Source organism: Lygodium microphyllum, chromosome 25, assembly GCF_053477565.2.
Source record: "Lygodium microphyllum isolate KBCC chromosome 25, Lygodium_microphyllum_v1.1.10, whole genome shotgun sequence".
NCBI lineage: Eukaryota > Viridiplantae > Streptophyta > Polypodiopsida > Schizaeales > Lygodiaceae > Lygodium > Lygodium microphyllum.
The window spans coordinates 31,727,211-31,746,765 of NC_141159.1; positions in this window are offsets into that span (position 1 = coordinate 31,727,211).

The following is a 19,555-nucleotide window of genomic DNA, read 5'->3' on the forward strand; positions in this document are numbered from 1 at the left end:
TTCTTTTCCTTCATGAAATATACCCATAGCTTTCTTGGACAACCATCAACAAATGTGACAAAGTATTTACTTACACCAAGAGATATGTTTTGTATAGGCTCCTAAACATCTATATGTATAAAATCAAGTATATTTCTACGCACATATCTATCATGTGAAAAAGGTTGTCTTGCCTACTTACCAAACTGACATGCTTCACACACTTTATGAAATTCTACAACTCTAAAAGTAGGCAGCCTTACAACCAATACTTTGGGTTGCATTAATTTTAGCCATTGCACATTTGCATGTCCAATACGTTTATGCCATTTTCAATATCTACAACCATTCCTTTTCCTTTAGCATACATAATAACATTCATAGTAGGAATTTCAGTATCTAAAGTGAACATGCGATCAACTCTACTTCCTTTTGTGACCAACCTACATGTATCATTAAAGTCTTCTACAAAACAACATTTTGCATTAAATCGAACATGCAACCCTTGCTCTACCATTTGGCCAATAGACATTAAATTCTTTGTGATTGATGGTACATGTAATACATATGATAGCCTCTTTGTTTGGCCATCATGCAAAGACAAGGGAACCTTTTCAATGTGCGAAATGAATGGTATGAATCATCACCCGTTTGTACATTACTTGGATTTTATAAATCCTACATCTGTCCAAACCATTCATCATGACTAGTCATATCATTAGATGTACACATCATCATGTGTCCTCTTTCCTGTAACAACATTCATCATAGGTTGCATAACAAATAAACACTCATTTTTGTCTTCATTCTATCGTGAAGACAATGCACAGTTTTCTTGCTCTAATTCACTGTTGCAAATATAATCCTTGTTAGCATAACAATGAATTGTAATATGATTTGTTTTGCCACAATAATGACAAATAATACTAGAATTGCCATAACCTCTATTCTACCATCTACCTCTCCTTCTAGAGCTTCCCTTGTCTCTAAAGTTTCTACGGCCTCCTAAAACCTACATTTCATTGAATTGTTAATTTAACTTGTTTTTACTGGTTATCACAAGCATGTCTCACACCACGACCTCTTCAAGAGGATCTATCATGTTCCCTTTCTAAACTTGAGTAAAATGCTTGGACCTGTTCACCACTTCTTTCATATGATTCACCCTACATATTGATCTATTCGATTGATCATGAGAAAGATTAACTCATTAAAATTTGAAAATGGCTTATATACATATACAAAAGTGACAAATGATTTCCAAGCCTTCTCATTATTAAGGCCACCCAAAGTCGATGAAACTAAATCATCATCATCAAGCATTGCATCAATAATTACCAAAGCATTTGCAATGCTCCTCACCTTCAAAACATAGTCATTTTTCATTAAATCTTCAACATATTCAACTCTTGCTTGAGATAAATCTTCGACGTCTTTGTATTGATTGAAAATATATTCTCAAAAATTATCTAAGTTGCATGTGAAGTTTTTGTATTTTTGATATGCCCCAACATAGTATTATCAATGACTGTAAAAAGCCAATACATCACCTTTTTGTCATTTACATTTCATTCTTTCCACACCTTTAATTCATCTACAGTCCTCAAGGTTAATTAGCTTTGGCTCCTTTTCTTCACGTGAAACAAACTTATAAAGGCATTTTCCAATAAGGAAGTTCATCACACGGAACTTCCATGATGGATAATTATTCTTGTCTAGCTTCTCAATGATGGGATTTTCCACTATTCTCTATCATGATCATAAAGTCGATATAAAATAGCAAGCAAGTCTTTTGCAACCTTTCACAATAAGTACACAATAATACACCAAGCACCCTTTTTCAGTGTGACTACTCAATAATACATGTAATTTGTAACCTATTTGCAAATAAAACTTGTGTTTGTTTCTTGGAAAACACCTCAAGACTTATAGATTCGAAATCTAGAACTTGTGCACCCACTTTCAGTCAACATAATTGAAATCGTAGTTATCTTGAAACTATTATCTGCAATGTTGCAGCTCTGAAATGGGGCCCAAAATGGACTCAAATGGAAAAAAAAGCTATGTTTGCATACCAAATCTCACAACAATATGAGATTTTTACTTCGTCTTGCTTTCTATGGCTCTAGAGGCACTATTCAAGAGAAAGAGTGAAAGAATAGGAGAGCTTCTTACCCATTGCTTGCGTGCTCGAATCCTTGCTTCTTCTCCTTCACTTCAACCTTCAAAACTAACCTCTCTTAGTGGCTATCTCAAGTGGTGGTGGTGACAAGGTAGGCTCTTTCAGATTTATGAATCCTAGATTGGTTAGCTACTCCCTTGGAATCCTCTCTTCCATGAGTTGCTACTTTACCTCATCTCTGGTGGGTCTGTGCTTAGGTTGCTAATGGAATGGTTCCATGCTATTATGGAGGCCGTTCCTAGAGATTGTAATGTGCCACCTGAGCTATTCCTTGGTGGTATATTCTTAGTAGCCCATGAAGAGATATCCTAGGAAGTGCCGTCCAGGATTTTGATAAAACCCTCAGAGTTTGCTAATAGGCTTGCTTGAGTCTACCCCTGCAAGTGGAAGTTTCGATTGCTCTCACGAGGATCGATGTGAGTTTTTCTCATTAAATATATTACTAGTAAGTAATTAATATTAGTAGATTGTAAAGTGATGTGAGCAAGTCTTTCTGGTTTCTAATGGTCCATCACATGCAATTTTTATTCCTTTTTAGAAAGCTCTTGGATTATTGAGACCAGTCACAGCGATAAGTCTAGATTCGTTGGGGGTCCATCCTCCCACTTCCCTTGAGAGAGTAGTTTTAGTTATTTAATTACCTCTACCACTTTAGGTTCAACATATAAAATCATCTTCCTTGAATTATCTCCTAATATAAATTCATTACATGACTTCAATTTACGACACAAAACAGAGTAGAGAAATTCCTTCTTAATAGTTCATTTCAGAAAAATGATTTTTACAATGTTTTCTGTTCAAAGTATTATTCTCTCCAAGTTTCGTTCCCCAACTAGTATTGGAACTTCCAGAACATAGTTTGCAAATCGAAGAGTAGTTGGCAGTTCGTAAGAATCTAAGGATTTTATGGCTAGAGCCCCCTAGTATCCTCACCTCCTCTTGTCAACTAGAGTTCCCGACAACAAGACCTTTCGCATCATGATTGGTCTAAACTCACTAATGCGAAACAAAACAAGAAAAACCCCTTGGAGTAGGTTTTATTCATGCTGGCCTTGGGGAGGTCTAGTGCTATCAAAAACACTGCCTCAGTTTAGCATTTTGTGTTCACTAGAATACTGCCTCAGTCTCGGCGATCTGTACTTACTCGGTCATCCATCTTTTAGCCCGATGATTTTAGGAAAGATCAATACCTAGCTTACAATCACAAACATCTTATTTCGAATGTATTATAGATAAACTTTTAACAAGTTTATTTTCAAGACAAATCTTTCCTTTCCAAAAATAATAACATCAAGGCAAATTAACATAGGTGGCAAAATAACTTCGAGACAAATCATCATAAGTGTCGAGACAAATCAATATAAGTGGCAATACATTCGAATAGTCTTCCCGGACTCCCTCTTCCTTGCGGATTAGTGTGGATTGAATTTAAGCAAGAATTTCATACTTGAGGATAACTCCCTTGGAGTTTTGTGGGTCTTTGCCCGCAGTAAAAGAAAATCTTGATTAGTTTAATTACGAATAGTTCTCGGGAAGTTTACTATATGTATATCCTCTACATCATGTGCGTTCAAGGCCTATTTATAAATATCCTTATTTGTGAATTTTTCTTGAATAAAACATAATCATTTTCTATTCAATCTGTAATTAACCCCTTTATATTACACCCTTTTGTATATTTAAAAATATATAAAAATGGTATTTAAAAAATACCTTATTTTGAACCCACGTGATGTACACATATATTCATGAGTTACTTACTTAAGGAATAATATCATTTGGCAATTGCATCTTAGGGTCTCTTATATACCGAGGATTAGCGTTTGTGATTTAGAGATTTTGTTTGATTAACACAAAAATGAAAAATATTAAATCTTTTAGGGACACAATACATTCCTTGTACTCGCTTAGGTTCATCTTGTATATACCCAAGTTAACCCTTGAAATTCACACTGAAGAAATCCTCAAAGAAATTATATGCAAGAATTGAATAAAATCTTTATTTTTGCATGCAACTTCTGTTGCCTATTCATGGGATAAAGGCATGCTAGATGCTTTTATTTAAGAAAATTAGTACTTAAAGATCCATGATAGGTGCTTGATTGATGGTATTCACATCTTTGTTTGTAATCCACGTACTCGCCAATTTGTTTATAGTAATTGTGTCTGCAGCATTATTAGCAGCTTCTACCTCTGTGGCCGTCATATATTTCTTATTTGGGGCCATGGTCTTTAATCGCGAGACTACAAAAAAGGAAAATTCAGCGAAGGAGCTTGGGGGTAATTAGATTGATAGAATTTTGATTGACGAGGGAGGGGAGAAAAGTGATCACCAAGAATTGTGAGAAATCTAGAAGAGTCATGATTCCATATTGGGGGAATATGATACAAGGGATGGAGAAATTGAATTCAAGAGCTTGTGGAGTATCCTCCTTATCCTCTTGACAAGGAATTCCCGTGCTCGCACTTCTCTTGACTCACTTTCTCTTGTTCTATACTCTTGAGAAGGGCCTCTCCCCTCTTGCTGGGACTGCGCTTAATGGCACCCCATGCCTCTTATTTACAACTAAACTAGAGAAGAAGGGTTGTGGCTAAGAAGAAGAGTTCTTTATGGAGGGGATCTTGGCAAAATCAGTAATCTGATGCTCAGACCACAAATCTGATGGATTCATTGACTCCAAAAGGGGGGTAAAACCTTAAGACAACTGCTTAGAATTTTTCTAGATCACTTCTCCTTCTCCTCCCTGTTCTCGAAGTGCTGTTTATTGCTTGTAAACTGCAATCATGTGATTTCACCAATCCTTCTTTTTGCATTGAATCTCCAAAACTGGCTGAAAAGGCCACTTATTTTTTTACATGATACCCTATTCTAGAAGTTTCCATAGCTTTTTAGGATATTTACAATAAATAATATCCAAAATATAAAAAATATGCTAGTTTTGTCAAAAAATCTAGTATTTTTGGACCACTAATGACTAATATGACTCATAACTCTTGTTCATGCGATAACTTGCATGACGGGTGGCTACAGTCTTTGTCAATTCGAAAAATGTCGGGTTATGATCCTCGTGTCTTTTTGCTCTTCTTTATTTAATGATTTTAGTGTTCTTGATGTTTGTTTTGTGAGAAGTTGGAAAGATTTTAAATTAAAGTCACGATATCACAGAAATCCATAAATTTCTTTTTAGTTATTCAACTATATATACTTCACCTAGATTTGTGATGTTTGATAAGGCTTAGATGGACCTTCCCTAAAATTTTTAATGATTGTTTTGACCACATTGGCCCTATCAATGGCTGTATTTCTCTCATGACTTGCTTTCTTCAACCAATGGGCTAGGGCTTAGATGGTTTCTATACTTCACTCCTCCATCTAGTTAATTTTCCTCTTTGCTTGCTCCAGCTCCTTGTCTTCCCAACTTGTTATGGCACAAAAGGTTGCAAGATGCTCCTTCTTGAGATGTTATAGCTCCTTATTCTCCTTGATCAACTCCTGTATTTTCCCCATGATATACTATTGGTTACAATTTGCTTCTTCCCATTCCTCAACCACCTTGAGTAATCTTTACTTCACCTACGTACCCTCCTCCTCCTCTTCTTCCCTTCATTGTTTTATTTGTTGAGCCTATGCATTTAACTTTTCTTATGGTTGGGTCATAGATTGTAGAGCCATCACATATTGGGATTCCCATTGGAAACGAGAGCGTGTATTATAGAGGAATATAAAATGCTTTTCATTTGGGATTTCCTCCACATCATTCTCAAACTCCAACTTGTACTTAATCATGTTTCTTGTCCATAAAATAGAGAATAAGCCAAAAGGGTCAACAAATTCTCCAAGCCAAACAAGCCATCTAAACAAATTCTCACCCAACACCATAAATAAGGGTTGCCACCAAGAGATAGAGGGTTTCTCTACTCTCTTTATGCAAGTGGAAGTGGTCTCCCTTGCTTGGTGTGACCCATGCATGCTTCACCATACACGAGGGTCATTACCAAAAGTGAAACAATGTCCCTTCATAAGTGGGAGGGGCCTCTCTTGCTTGCTGGTGACCCATGCAAGCTTCACTGCATATGAGCATCATCACTAAGTGATACAGGGTTCCTCTACAACTAGGAGGGGCCTCCTTTGCTTCGTGGTGACCCATATAGTCTTCATTGTATACGAGGTCACCACAAATGATACAAGATCCCTCCAAACTAGGAGGGGGCTCCTCTTGCTTAATGCTGACCCGTGAGGGCTTCACCACATATGATGGTCACTTCTAAGCAATGTAGAAATTACATGGCACAACATATAGAATCTGAGTAAGGAGTAAAGAACACACAACAAATATGAGAAGAATAGAAACTACTTTACGTTCAAACAAAGTGATACAAAGATAGCTTTGTCCACTTGTGTGCTTCCACTCTAAAGCTTACATAGTGATCTAGAAAAATGATAGGCAAAAAAGAGCTTAAGGGTACGTGGAAGAACTTTGATTGGGTGAAAGATAGATGGATGATGGATTTGGAAGGGTCTTCCTTTTATAGCATGGGAAGGTAGTCTATTTGTCATGTTTGACCATATTATGAACCTTTCCTAGTTAGCCAGGGAATGTTCCCTTTATTGTCAAGTTGGGGATGCTACCCCTAGACCCCCATAAAGGGGGTCATTGGCCCCCTCCTTGAGACCCCCCAATTGAGGGCCTCTTCCCATGGTCCCTGGACCCTAAATTAGGGATTTTTGATAACTCCCACACCTTGCAAATTGATGCATTGTGTCTTGAGTTGTTACCAACATAATTATTCTGTCTAACCCAAAGGTTAGATCTACAAAGATCACATTTTTCCATCTCGTCACATAGACCTCATTTGGCATACAAATTAGGACCCAACAAATATCTGTGCTCACACGTGGCTTCTCCTCATAATTGGTCCTTACAACTTAGAGCACCATGGATTATTGATGGCACCTTACAAGGGTGGGGCATTGAGCATATCTAACAAGTACCACAAGGTTTCTCTGCAAGTGGGAGGATCCTCCCCCTCGCTTGCTAATGACCCATGTAGGCTTTACCACATAGGAGTGGACTGGATATGAGTGCCTTTCATAAATGGGAGGGGCTTTTCTAACTTTGTACTAGCCCGTTTGGGGTTCAATCCATATCATGGTCATTAGAGAGAAATATGATGACTCTCTACATAGTGGAGACGTGTCTCATTTGGTGGTGACCCATTGTGGATTTTCACCACATGAGGCTCACATGGATAAGCTTGCCCTAAACTACCGTGTTGAGGGCATCCCCTTTAGGAAACTACACATCCCTTTAATGAGCATCTAGATGTATGAAGTTGCTATTCAGTTTGGTTAGAAATAACACAAAGTTAGAAATAGCCCACACATGTTGCATTATCGGATGGCACCTCGCATGAAGAGTTGGCATCCATCATTGGATTAGAGATCCTCGAACTACTATGCCTTCATTGCAACAATGAGAGAGTCTAGGGGTGAAGTAGGAGCCAATCAAGAGCAAATGCAAGAGAGAGCAAGATAGCCGATGATGTAATCAAAGGACATTGAGAGAACATGTGTATAGTAGGAGAGGGTGTCTTGTTGAAGTTTTGAACCTAAACCCTTTTTGAGTAACCTTTCGAAATGCAAGGCACACTTCTATGGTTAGTGGTCTCTCCATAGAGTTAATATGATTATCCATTTTAGGTACTTTGCTAGTCCCAAGGTCCCATTTTGCACTATTTGGAATTTGGAATTAATAAAAGAGACATTTTTTTAAATTTTTGTGTGTATGTGTGTGTTGTTTTAAGGGGGGACTTGGGATTATCAGCTTGCAATATTTTTTATTATATTTTTTTCCCCACCATGTGGTTGATCCACATGCTCTCCTACTCCCATCACATGACCATATTGGTAGTGGCATAGTTGCTCTCAATTGCATCCTTGAGGCTCTTAGCCATTATAAAAAACACTTTATCATTAAAAAATATTTCCTATTAATGCAAAAGCATGTGTGCTCTATCCTCACACCCTAAACTCATTAATGCAATCCCCACATCCTAAATTGGATTGTGTATAATCTCTTTCATTACATTGGACTTTGCATGCATTTGGTCGTTTTCTTCCTCTCACATTCAGTTGCTCCTCTATTCTGATCCTCACCTAGCCAACCATTTGTTGCAGCCTTTGTGCTCTCCATTGGGCTTGTCAACACTGTGGATATTGCAAGTTTGTTCCCACAAGAAGTTACTTTATGACAATAGTGCCAATCCCATCATGACCTATTCATCACTGATAAAGTCTTGTTTTGTTTCCAAATATCCTCGACCATTGTATATACTTTGTTTTGTTTCCAAAAAATCCCAAACCACTACATGTTCGATGTTCTTATCTTTGAGGCTAATAATCACCCTTTGGTAGCCTCTATCGCTTCGTGGGTGATCCTATTCTAGTGTTCTTATCTTTGAGGGCCACCACTAAGCAGTTCTTGGGAACCCTTTGCCATGGGGTAGCCTTTATCAGTTGGTGGTGACTCTCGTCTAGTGTTTTGGTCTTTGAGGGGTCACCACCAAGATGTTTGTGGTAACCCATTTTCTAGGGTAGACTCTATTGTGTGTGATGGTGACTCTTGTTGAGTGCTCTTGTCTTTGAGGATCACCACCAAGCACTTTGTGCCAAGCCTTTGCTATGTAGGGAAATCTCTAGCATTTGATGGTGATCCTCATCCAGTGTTTTGGTCTTCAAGGGTTATTGTTAAGTAGTTTGTGGGTAAGCCATTGCCTAGGGGTAGCCTCTATTGCTTTGTGGTGATCCTCATTGAGTGTTCTTGTCTTAGAGGGTTACATCAAGTGGTTTGTGGTAGCCCTCTGTCTAATGTTCTTGTCCAATGTTCTTGTCTTTGGGGGTCACCATCAAGTATTTCATGGCAATCCTTTACCACATGGAAACCTTTATCACTTGGTGGTAAACTATTGTAGATGGAGCTTCAAGGGTGTGTCAATGGAGATGTATATATATATATATATATATATATATATATATATATATATATATATATATAGAGAGAGAGAGAGAGAGAGAGAGAGAGAGAGAGAGAGAGAGAGAGAGATCTTCTTGGGTACTTCAATGTGTACCACTTATTCATTTTAGATAGGTATATAGTATAATGTCCCATAAAGGGACATTCACACCCAGTGTAGATGCGGGCACAATGGTCCTTTATTCCCAACAACCTCCCACCTAAAGGAAATGTGCTTGAAGATAGTGAAATAATAAGCTAAGTCTAAGTATGTACAAAGCTGAAAACCTATACCTATCCAACTCCCATCATCTAGCAAAGAAATGAGCAAACTACTCTGTTAGAAGACCCTTTATGAGAGGGTCTGTAGGGTTATCATTTGTATGTACCTTGACAAGATCAATGCTTTTGATGTCAAGTACCTCTCTAATGAAATGATACTTTACCTATATGTGTTTTATATTTACATGAAAGACAAGATACCGTGCTAGCATGATAGCACTCTAACTATCACAATGGAGGATAGGAACCTCTATAATGCCAAGATCTCCCACTAGATGTGAGAGTTATAAAGCCTCCTTGCATGCCTCAATGGCAACCACACACTCAGCCTGTGTAGTAGACAATTCAACACAATTCTGTAGCCTAGATATCCACTGCTCCTTCTATGAAGGTGAATACATACCTTGAAGTAGATTTTTTGTAATCTAAATGACTAGCATAGTTTGCATTCGTAAAGCCAACCATAGTTGCCTTCTACTTCCCAAAGTACACATGCAAATGCCTTGTGTCCTTAAGGTATATCAGCATACCCTTCTCTGCTTCCCAATGCTTTTTGCCAGGGTGTGTCATATGTACTTGCTAACCACTCCCACTACAAATGCAATGTCAGGGCGTATAGCAACCATAGCATACATCAAGCTGCCAACAGCCAAAGCATACAAAATCTTGGCCATTTATACCTTTTAATCATCAGATGTAGGGCTATTTGTGCATGTGATCTTCTCGAAAGATACCATCATTGCTGCATACTACTTTTCTTTTCGCGGGATCCCATAATCAACACCCCATTTCACCCATGTCACCATATCCTAGGAAAATACATTCACATGACTTTGGCTCAAGTTTGATGTGTTCCTCCTTATGGACATGCACAAATGCCTCACAACCAAACACTCTTAGATGAGCATATGAAGGTGGCTTGCCCAACCACACTTCTTGAGGAACTCTCCCCCCTAAAGACCTGTTTCATGATCGATTAATCAAATGAACGGCTGTCATAATAGCCTTTGCCCAAAAACTAGGGGTGACACAGCATGAGATAGCATAGTGCAGACCTTTACTTGAATGGTCCTATTCATACGCTATGTGACTCCATTTTGGGGTGGTTTATGAGCAGTAGTGAGCTCCCCTCTTTATCCCTTTACTATCACAAAATTCCTAAAAGACCTTAGACATGGATTTTCCACCATTGTCAAAGCGAAGTCACTTGAGTGTCTTACGTGTCATATTTTCATCCAATGCTAGGAATTTCTTGAATTTATCCTAAGCCTAGTCCTTTTGCGATAGATAGGATACACCCAGACTTTGCACGTAGCATCATCAACAAAAGTGATAAGGTACTTCTTTCCCCCTAGAGACAACCATGGAATTTAACATACATTTGAATGTACTAACTCTAAAGGAGGCGATTTCAATAAAGAAACTTCTTATGTGATGTTTGAGCATGTTTACCATAGACACAATGATCACAATGGTAAAAACAACATATCTCAAACATGACAAATAACCCTAACGAGAAAGCACTTTCATTCTAGTTTGACTCATGTGTCCCAAGCCACAAGGAAAACACTTGGTTGCTTGGTAATGGCAACAACATGGTCATGCACACTAGATACATGCAATGGATAGAGGGTATCACTCTTAGAACCACGAGTAACTATTCTAGATCCCTTACATATCTTCCATTTGCCATCTCCAAAAGTAGTGTGATAGCATGCATAATCTAGTTGCCTTGTGCTTATCAAGCTCTTCTTGAGTTGGGATACATGCGGCACGTGATGGAGGGTAAACACTAAACCATGCTGAAATTTTAGTTGCACACTACCAGTGCCTACAATATCACATGCATAGTTGTCCCCCAAGTGGATAACACCATGTCTGCCACCACCACTGTAGTCAAAGAACCACCCACGATAGGGTGTGACATGAAAAGAAGCACCTGAATCCAAGATCCAAGTATGCATGTCATCATCAAAATATGTGACCAATGAGTGTGCACTAAAGCAAGAAGAGATAAAGAGTACATCACTGTTGTAGCAACAGTGTCACTCTCATGGTTGACTACATTGACTTCCTCTATCTTAACATTGCTCTTCTCTACATGCTGACTATGCTTCTTCTCATCCTTGTTATCATCAATCTTCTTACCCTTGCCTTTCTCTTTCTTCCACTTATAGCATTTCCCTTAAAGTGTCACTTCTTGCTACAATGATGACACTCCATATCTTTTTTCCACGAGATTTATTGCATCCTTTACTATAAGATTTCCACTAAGGTTTGCCTCTAGTATGGAATGCACTGGATGACATGTTTGCTGCAATATTTTGTTGATTTAGCTCTTCCGTAAGCAAAGAGATTTTAACATCAGAGTACATAAGCATCACATTTGAGTTGCTCATAGCTATCCTGAATGTATCCCAACTTTCAGGCAAAGTGCATACTCAGTGCATAGCAAGAAAGTAGCTTTAAAGTCATCGTCAATATTAAATGTCAAGGCAACCAGTTGGTTGAAAATCAAGTTGAACTCATTGAGATGTATAGATATGGCTATACCTTCCTTCATGTGAATGTCCACCAACTGCTTCAACTAGTAAACCTTGCTAGCAACATTCTTTTGAGCATACAACTCCTCAAGTCTAGTCCACATAGCATAGGTAGAGTCTAGCTTCTCTATGTTGAACAAAAAGGAATCTGCCAACTGATAGCTCAATAGTAGAGCGTGCGAGCTCATCAAGCTCATCCCAATCCTCTTCCTCAATGTTTGCCAGTCATAACCCCTTTGCCTTGATAGGCTTCACTTGTTTCTTCTGAACCAAGACATTGTAGCATTGCTTCTGCCATATGGAAAAATTATGTGCACCCTCAAGCTTCTTGATATGCAATAGGTTGCTTCTAGCCATGATTGTAGCCCAAAATGATAGGAAGTACCACCAAAGACAAACCCAAACTATCACATAATTGACCAAGAGGAGATGCAAAATCCAACTGGTAGGATGTGTCCAAATTCTTGTGTTGAGTATTGATTACTGTTCATATTTCAACATAGCCAAAGCATTTCAGATTAGTAGCATACATGAATGCATCACCAAATAAGGCACAAACTGTATGTAGATGATTCCTGATGTTCATAGTGTCCAACATCAAAATGTCCACATAAACTAATCTATTTCAACCCACATATGAGTCACAAAACATGTGTAGTCACTATTCAAGCATATCTTATTATGTCGGTACCAAATCAGTACTGGAGAACTTCACTGGAAGTATACAACTCACCAAAATCTCTTAGAGGTACGGTATCTTTAGCTTGCAATTTTTCATAGCTAAAGATAATGTTAGAAAGCTCCAAATCAAGCTCAAAACATCCCCAAGGTCATCTCCAGATGTTTAACATTCATGGTTTACATGAATATGACATCAATAGCACCCGAGAGGTAACCCAAATGCATTAGGCATGGCATAAACCTCTCTCAAGTGCATTCAACCCCCTACTATTATAGAAAACAAATCCTTGTCTAAACTAAGCAAAATCACTACTTAAATCAAGCCAAAAGCACCTTAGATCCAAAGCAAATCATCTCCAATGTGGTTGCATTACATAAGCATGTGTTGACATCTAGTAGGCATAACCATGGAGCAATAATAACTCAAAATAAACCAGGGGCTGCTTGTATATTTCAGAATGTAACTTGTGTATTATAGCCACCAATTGAGAGTAGACCACTCAATGTCAAGTCCAAGGCTAAGCATTTGTTGGTGCTGCCAAGTGATCAGATGATCAAATAGATGTCAAAGTAGATACCAATGTTGTAAATGATTAGCAACATGACTGGTGAGAGAAGGACAGGATGTTGTCCTACCTGTGAGAGCTATGCTTAATTATATGGGGCCTTCAACATCAATAAATGGCCATTCCAATGCCTTTGGCAAGGCACAAGAAAGGCTCTTGAAGCCTCAAGTTCAATGGGGAGTAGCTACGATTAGGCCTTCAGAGTAAATCTTGTTGAAGTTAAACTTTGTGTATACTTCTGGGAGCTGAGAACAATACCTTCTTGAAGAAGACTCAATGCAATGCTAGACACTGCCCTAAAGAAGTCTTTGCAAGTCCTGTTGAATCTCTGAATCTAGAGGAGATGAACTCATACCTCATTGATGGCTGCCATTGCTATCAAACTGCAAGCTTTACCCATTGAGTGCTGCTCAAGTAAAATGTCTAAATCCTCTTCTCCAAGATGATTTGCTCTGATTCCAAGTTATTGTAGACCAATCTTTGATAGAGCCTCAAGGGTGTGTCAATGGAGATGCAGATTGAGAGAGAGAGACACATAGATGCAATTATCTTCTTGGGTACTTCAATGTGTACCACTTATTCATTTTAGATAGGTATATAGTACAATGTCTTGTAAAGGGACATTTACACTCACTGTGGGTGTGGAAATGGTGGCCCTTTATTCCCAACATAAACCTCGTCCATATTGTTCTTGTCTTTGAGGGTCACCACCAAGAAGTTCATTGTAGCCCTTTGCCATGGGGAAGTCTCTATTGGTAGTGAACCTCGTTCAATATTCTTGGCTTTAAGGGGGTCACCACCAAGTGGTTCATAAATGTAACGAGGTAGTCTTTGTGGCTTCATGGTGACTCTTGATGGTCTATGTTTTGGGATTCATGGTAGGGGGTCCCTCCATGGAAGGTGTAGAAGATATCACACTCACTGTGCATTTCTTTGTGAGCTACACCAAACATGGAATACTATACTAGCCAAAGATTGGTCCATGAAACTTGTGATTGTTGGCCCATAAACATACAATGGACCTTCTCACCAATCCTCACACTTCAACACATTATCAAAGACTTTCTCATCAATTTTTTTGAAAGATTGGTCTAGGAAATCTGTGATTGTTGAGAGTAGCACGGATACGAAGGAAGATGACGGAGTTGGAGTGTGCACCTACCAGAGGAGGAAGATGAATGAATGATGGAAGGAGCAAGCTATATATAGCCAAAAATGCCCAAATATGACCAATCTACATTAGGTGGGGCTATGAATGCTAGCCAGCTAGCAATAAATAATGGTCAATGATGAGTAAAATGCTACAAAAATAGGGGTGACCTTGGAAAAATCCCAAATGACAATGATAATTTTGTAGGCACAGACTGTGGAAAGTAGTAACTACTCGGGAAATGCACACAAAATCTTGATTGAAGGAGAAAATGTACTGAAAGGCAATAAAATGAGTGCTCTAAAATGAGCTACCTCCTCCATTAAAACAATTGATAGATAGATTAGAGCTCCTAAAGTCATCATCTATTCTCAGACTATGGAGGCTCACAGATAGGAGATCACAAGGCATGACAAACATGGCTACTAACAAAAAGTTCAAAATCACTACTCTTCACTTTATTGTAGCTTGCATTGCCCAACACCGCAGGAAGGAGATGGTTTGAAGAGATGAATTGGAGAGAGAGCGAGCATAAAGGTGGTGCAAGGAGGAAGAAGCCCAATTAATGCTATGTATTTGTATGAATAGGCCATATGGCAATTTGAAGTTGATATGGAAGATATCAAAGAATGGGTACAATTGAAGGCGATTGTGGAAAGCAAGTTGTAAATGCTGGATAGTGGTCCATAGGGGGTGGAGGGGGGGGAGCCAAGATTCGAAGTTTTGTGGCATAATACTAAGAAAGCCACATATCAATCCTCTCAATCCCAACCACAACCTCGTCACCCTAGCCTCGTCACTTATCCCAAATTCAAATTTACCATCAATCCCAACCACAATCTCATTGCCCATGACAACCTTGTTACCTAGGCCATAGCTACCCTCGTGCATGATCTTTTGGTCCCTTCCCTCAAAGGAACTCTTAAGCCTTTCCTTCATAGCCTTTTACACAGTAATTTTGCAATGGCTTATTCATTCGTCACATTGTACAATTTTACATTGTAATGAGAAAATAGAAATACAAAAAGAGGGGTTCTCATTCATATTGAAAAAACTTGTTGATTACAAGTTTTTAGTAGTATTGTCTTTTTTGTGTGCAAAAGTCTCTTCAAATTTTTGTCTTTCTTATGTGAAAAGGGCCTATGTAATGGCCTCTACTATTATAGGTGTGCAAGTCAAACTAATAGCATTCTAATGTTGATGCACATCATTGTTTATTATCTCTTTACACTACTTAAAGCTATTTTCCTTTCTCATTGGGACCCAACACACATTAAGAGAGAGTAATTAGAGATAATGTGATGCAAACAAATCCTTTGATCATCTGAATGTAAAGCAAAATAGATAATACAAATAACAATGCACTTTTTGTCATCAGCATGGAAGTTAAACACAATAAGAAGTTGGATTTCTTCATTGTGCAAGTCTGTCCTCAATTCTCATAATGTGCGTGTATTGATCGAAGGTTCACCATTCATCAATCAATGTCTAGTATTAAATTTCCAAAAAACTCTGTCATATCTTGGTCTAGTAGTATTAACTTCCTGCAAACATGGTGCCATATTCTATATGAGAATGACATGATGAAGTTTTGAGTGGCAATCATATAGTTGTAGACAATAAAATCTAGTTGTACCTTGTAGGAGATTCTATCTTGTACCTTCATGTCATGACCTGCATCATCCACAAACTCTAGGATGCTATTTGCATTTGGGTGCTTCACTAAGAACATGGTTCTTGAGGTTTGGACCTCAATGCTAGAGAAGAATTTCACAAAAATGGATATAGGCATAAAAGTAGATATTTTGCTTTGCCTACTTGAGAGGTTAGGCAGCATTAGGAATTTCTACACCTTGTGAAAAATTTTGCACATGTAACTCTTGCTTATTCTTGAATCTACTAGCGGCCACTTTATGCTCTTAAAATCTAGAAGGGAAAGGATGGACAAGCTCCCCATTGGTCATTGGAGAAAGATGGTATGTAAAAATGATTGTAAAAGAAAATGGGCCCCTCAACTAGTGCTGCTTTGGTCCTCCCCTTGTAAAGCTCTTCTCACAAAAAACGGAGGTGTGGATGACATCTAGAACATCTACCACACATTCTACTAGCTACCACTTCTCAAGGCTTGATGGGTACAAGTCTGTCAACACCAAATGGTCTTATTAGTTACAAGATGAATAAGAAACATGAAACACCATATTGGGGAATATGGGAATTTCCCACAAGTTTGGGACACATGGTCAAAACTTTGGATTTCCCATAACTTGAACACCATTTCTCCAAAACGAGTGCTTTATGGCTCTTTAGATCCCATTTTTCAAGCGCTTTCCAATGATAGGTCACATGATAGGGTTTTGAGAAACTTATGGACATGTTATCCACATGCCTCTTTTTTAGTTTTCAAAAATGGGAATTGGGAGATTTCCAAATTGACTAATATGGTGTTTGAACCTTCATTCATACCAAAAAATAAATGCAATTAGATTTCACTAACAATTGGGTCTATAGAGAGGGAAACTGGAGGCATTGGTGGGCTCAAGGCGAGCTCAAGGCAAGGGCTCAAGGCAAAGCTGCTTATGCATGAAAATATGCTGCATACGTAGTTCTTTGAGTGTCCTCTTGGAGATATCAAGCTTAAAATCCATTATCCTACCCTTCTAACATGAAAAGAAAGGATTGTTGTTGAGGATCTCTTTTGCCTTTTTTGCTACATGATTATCCAACTTGCCTTTGTTATGGTCAAGGAAACCCAATATCTTGCTCATCGAGCTTGTATAAGTGATTATGGACTTAATGGAAGAACTAGGTTTTTGGCATTGTGCATATGAATCCATGGAGTATGAAGATGGAGTATGAAGATGGAGAGTAGAAATATGTGGTGCAGTGGAGAGAAAACAATGAAAAACTCTAAGGGTTGCTGAGTGGAGGAAAGAGAGGAGGAAACAAACATTGAAAGATTTCAAGCAAGAGGATTCCATAAATTTTTTTTTGCCTCAATAATAGAAATGTGATAAAAAAATATTACTATTGAAAAATGACATTCACTCCAACCCATCTTAGCAAAATTGACAATTAATCCGCTTTACTACTGGAAAATCACAATTACTTGAGCTATTTTAATAAATCTACAAATTTAAAAATGATAAAATTATTAAAAAATATATCAAAATGATTTTTGGAAAAGAAGTTACATAACAGAAGTACGATTCTCATTGGTGGAGTGCACTCTCTCTCCTCCTTCTAAAAGATTGAAAAGTGACCTCAAACTCCTGTTAATATTAGGAATACTATACATTAACAACCCAAGGGATATTGTCACACTGATTGAAGCTAGTGTAGACAAGGCTAAGTTTGATATCTTTGCACTGAGACCAATGGTTGGGTTGGTTGCTATTTTGTCCATGATGTTTTAGATTTTGGCTCATTCTAATCACAAGTAGGTTAGAGGTTACTATTTTGTTCTTAGCTCTTATTGTGGATAAGATGATGACACAATGCTTTATAATCCTATAGCACTCATGTTCAACTTAGACTTGTGAATCCTCTTGAAGTTCTTGCACCCATTTCTTAACTTTGTCAATTGTCCCCAACTCTTACTACAAGTTGGGATACTCTTTCTTTTGAGACTACACCCTTTAAGTCTAAGGAGTGGTAGTGGCACTCTTAGCACTTGACACAACCTTGTTGGTTAATTTAATGGTAATCCATTTGCTTGGCAACATTAGTTTCTCACTTGCATTCTTTTTCCTCTTCTTGTAATTATTTTTCCCATTAGGGGAGGTATGGACCCAAAAAGGGCCTCACAAGAAATAGATTAGTGTAGGATTACTTTTACTAATGCAACTAGGATGGTGGGTCTCGAATCTCATGATGGTATTTGACAATGGTTTTGTACAAAACAAAGTGGTTTTTCAATTAAAAAATAAGAAAAAGAGGCTATAGTTATTACTTTATAATGTTACTACCTATGTATCTTGTCATAATTGACCTTTACCTTAATGGAATTGCCATAGCATTATGACCTAAAGGTCATGGGGTTAAATTCCACATGCGTGAGGTGCACATTTCAAGCTACTTTTTGACAGGAGTTCCATGTCACATGTTGGTTGCGCTTGGCTTTTCAAGCCCAAAAATTCAAAATCTTCTAATAATGACAAATTTGCTTTGGCGCCTACAACTTGCTAGTGAAATTTGAAAATCCTTCCATGTGGCCCAAATACGTCTCACTAGAGAAGCATGTTTATAATGAAAATTGTTTTCATGTGACAAGGCTATTGTTACTAAGACATCCCAAATGTAGGCACATGTCAAGGTAGTTGTCCAAGGAAGATACCTATCCTCAAGCTACCAAATTCGTAGAATGGATGAGTTCTTCGGCCTATTTGTTTTCCTTCTAAAGTACAACCTCAAAATAACAATGACATAATATTAGGTTGCCTCTGTCAAGGCTTAAATCTGCCCCTGAATGGGAAACTACTTGAAGATGCACTACTATGAGCTTAACCTTTGGTGGAACCTCTCCCAAGAGGGAACTTTTGGGCTACTCCTTACTTGCTAAGCCATGGATTTCCCTATTGAAAGAGAGTTAGAGTCAAACTTCACATGGGAAATTGGAATTGGGGAGGCCTCAACCTTGTTAACAAGGGTTCCAATCGCCAACCCAATAACAACAATAACCCTCACCTTGTAAATCCCAATTAAGGGACCCAACACATTGCTTCTTCAAAGGTCATTGCATTGCTCGAACAAACAATCCCAACCCATCTCATAGCCCTCCAACTAGGGGAAACTTAAAAAATCGAGGGTGAGGATGGGGAGTGGGATGAGGAAGGGGTGGCTGAGCTTGTTTTCTTGCCATACATGAAGAAGAAAATGATCTTGCTCTCTACAAGGAATTGGAGAGAGGCACTATCCATGTGGCCATCAATAATCAAGAGATTGAACTCCAATTCACCATCCTACAAGTGCCTATAGAGTGTTGACTGTGGAGCTACTCATTCATTCATGTATCCTAAGTGCATTAAGAAGTTATGATTGAAAGCTAAACTGCTAGGAAACTTGTAGTCAAACTATAAAAAAGAAAAGAATTGTACTCAAATCAAATTGTTAAAAATGTTGATCTATACTAAGAAAATCAATACGCAAAGGTAAAATTTAGG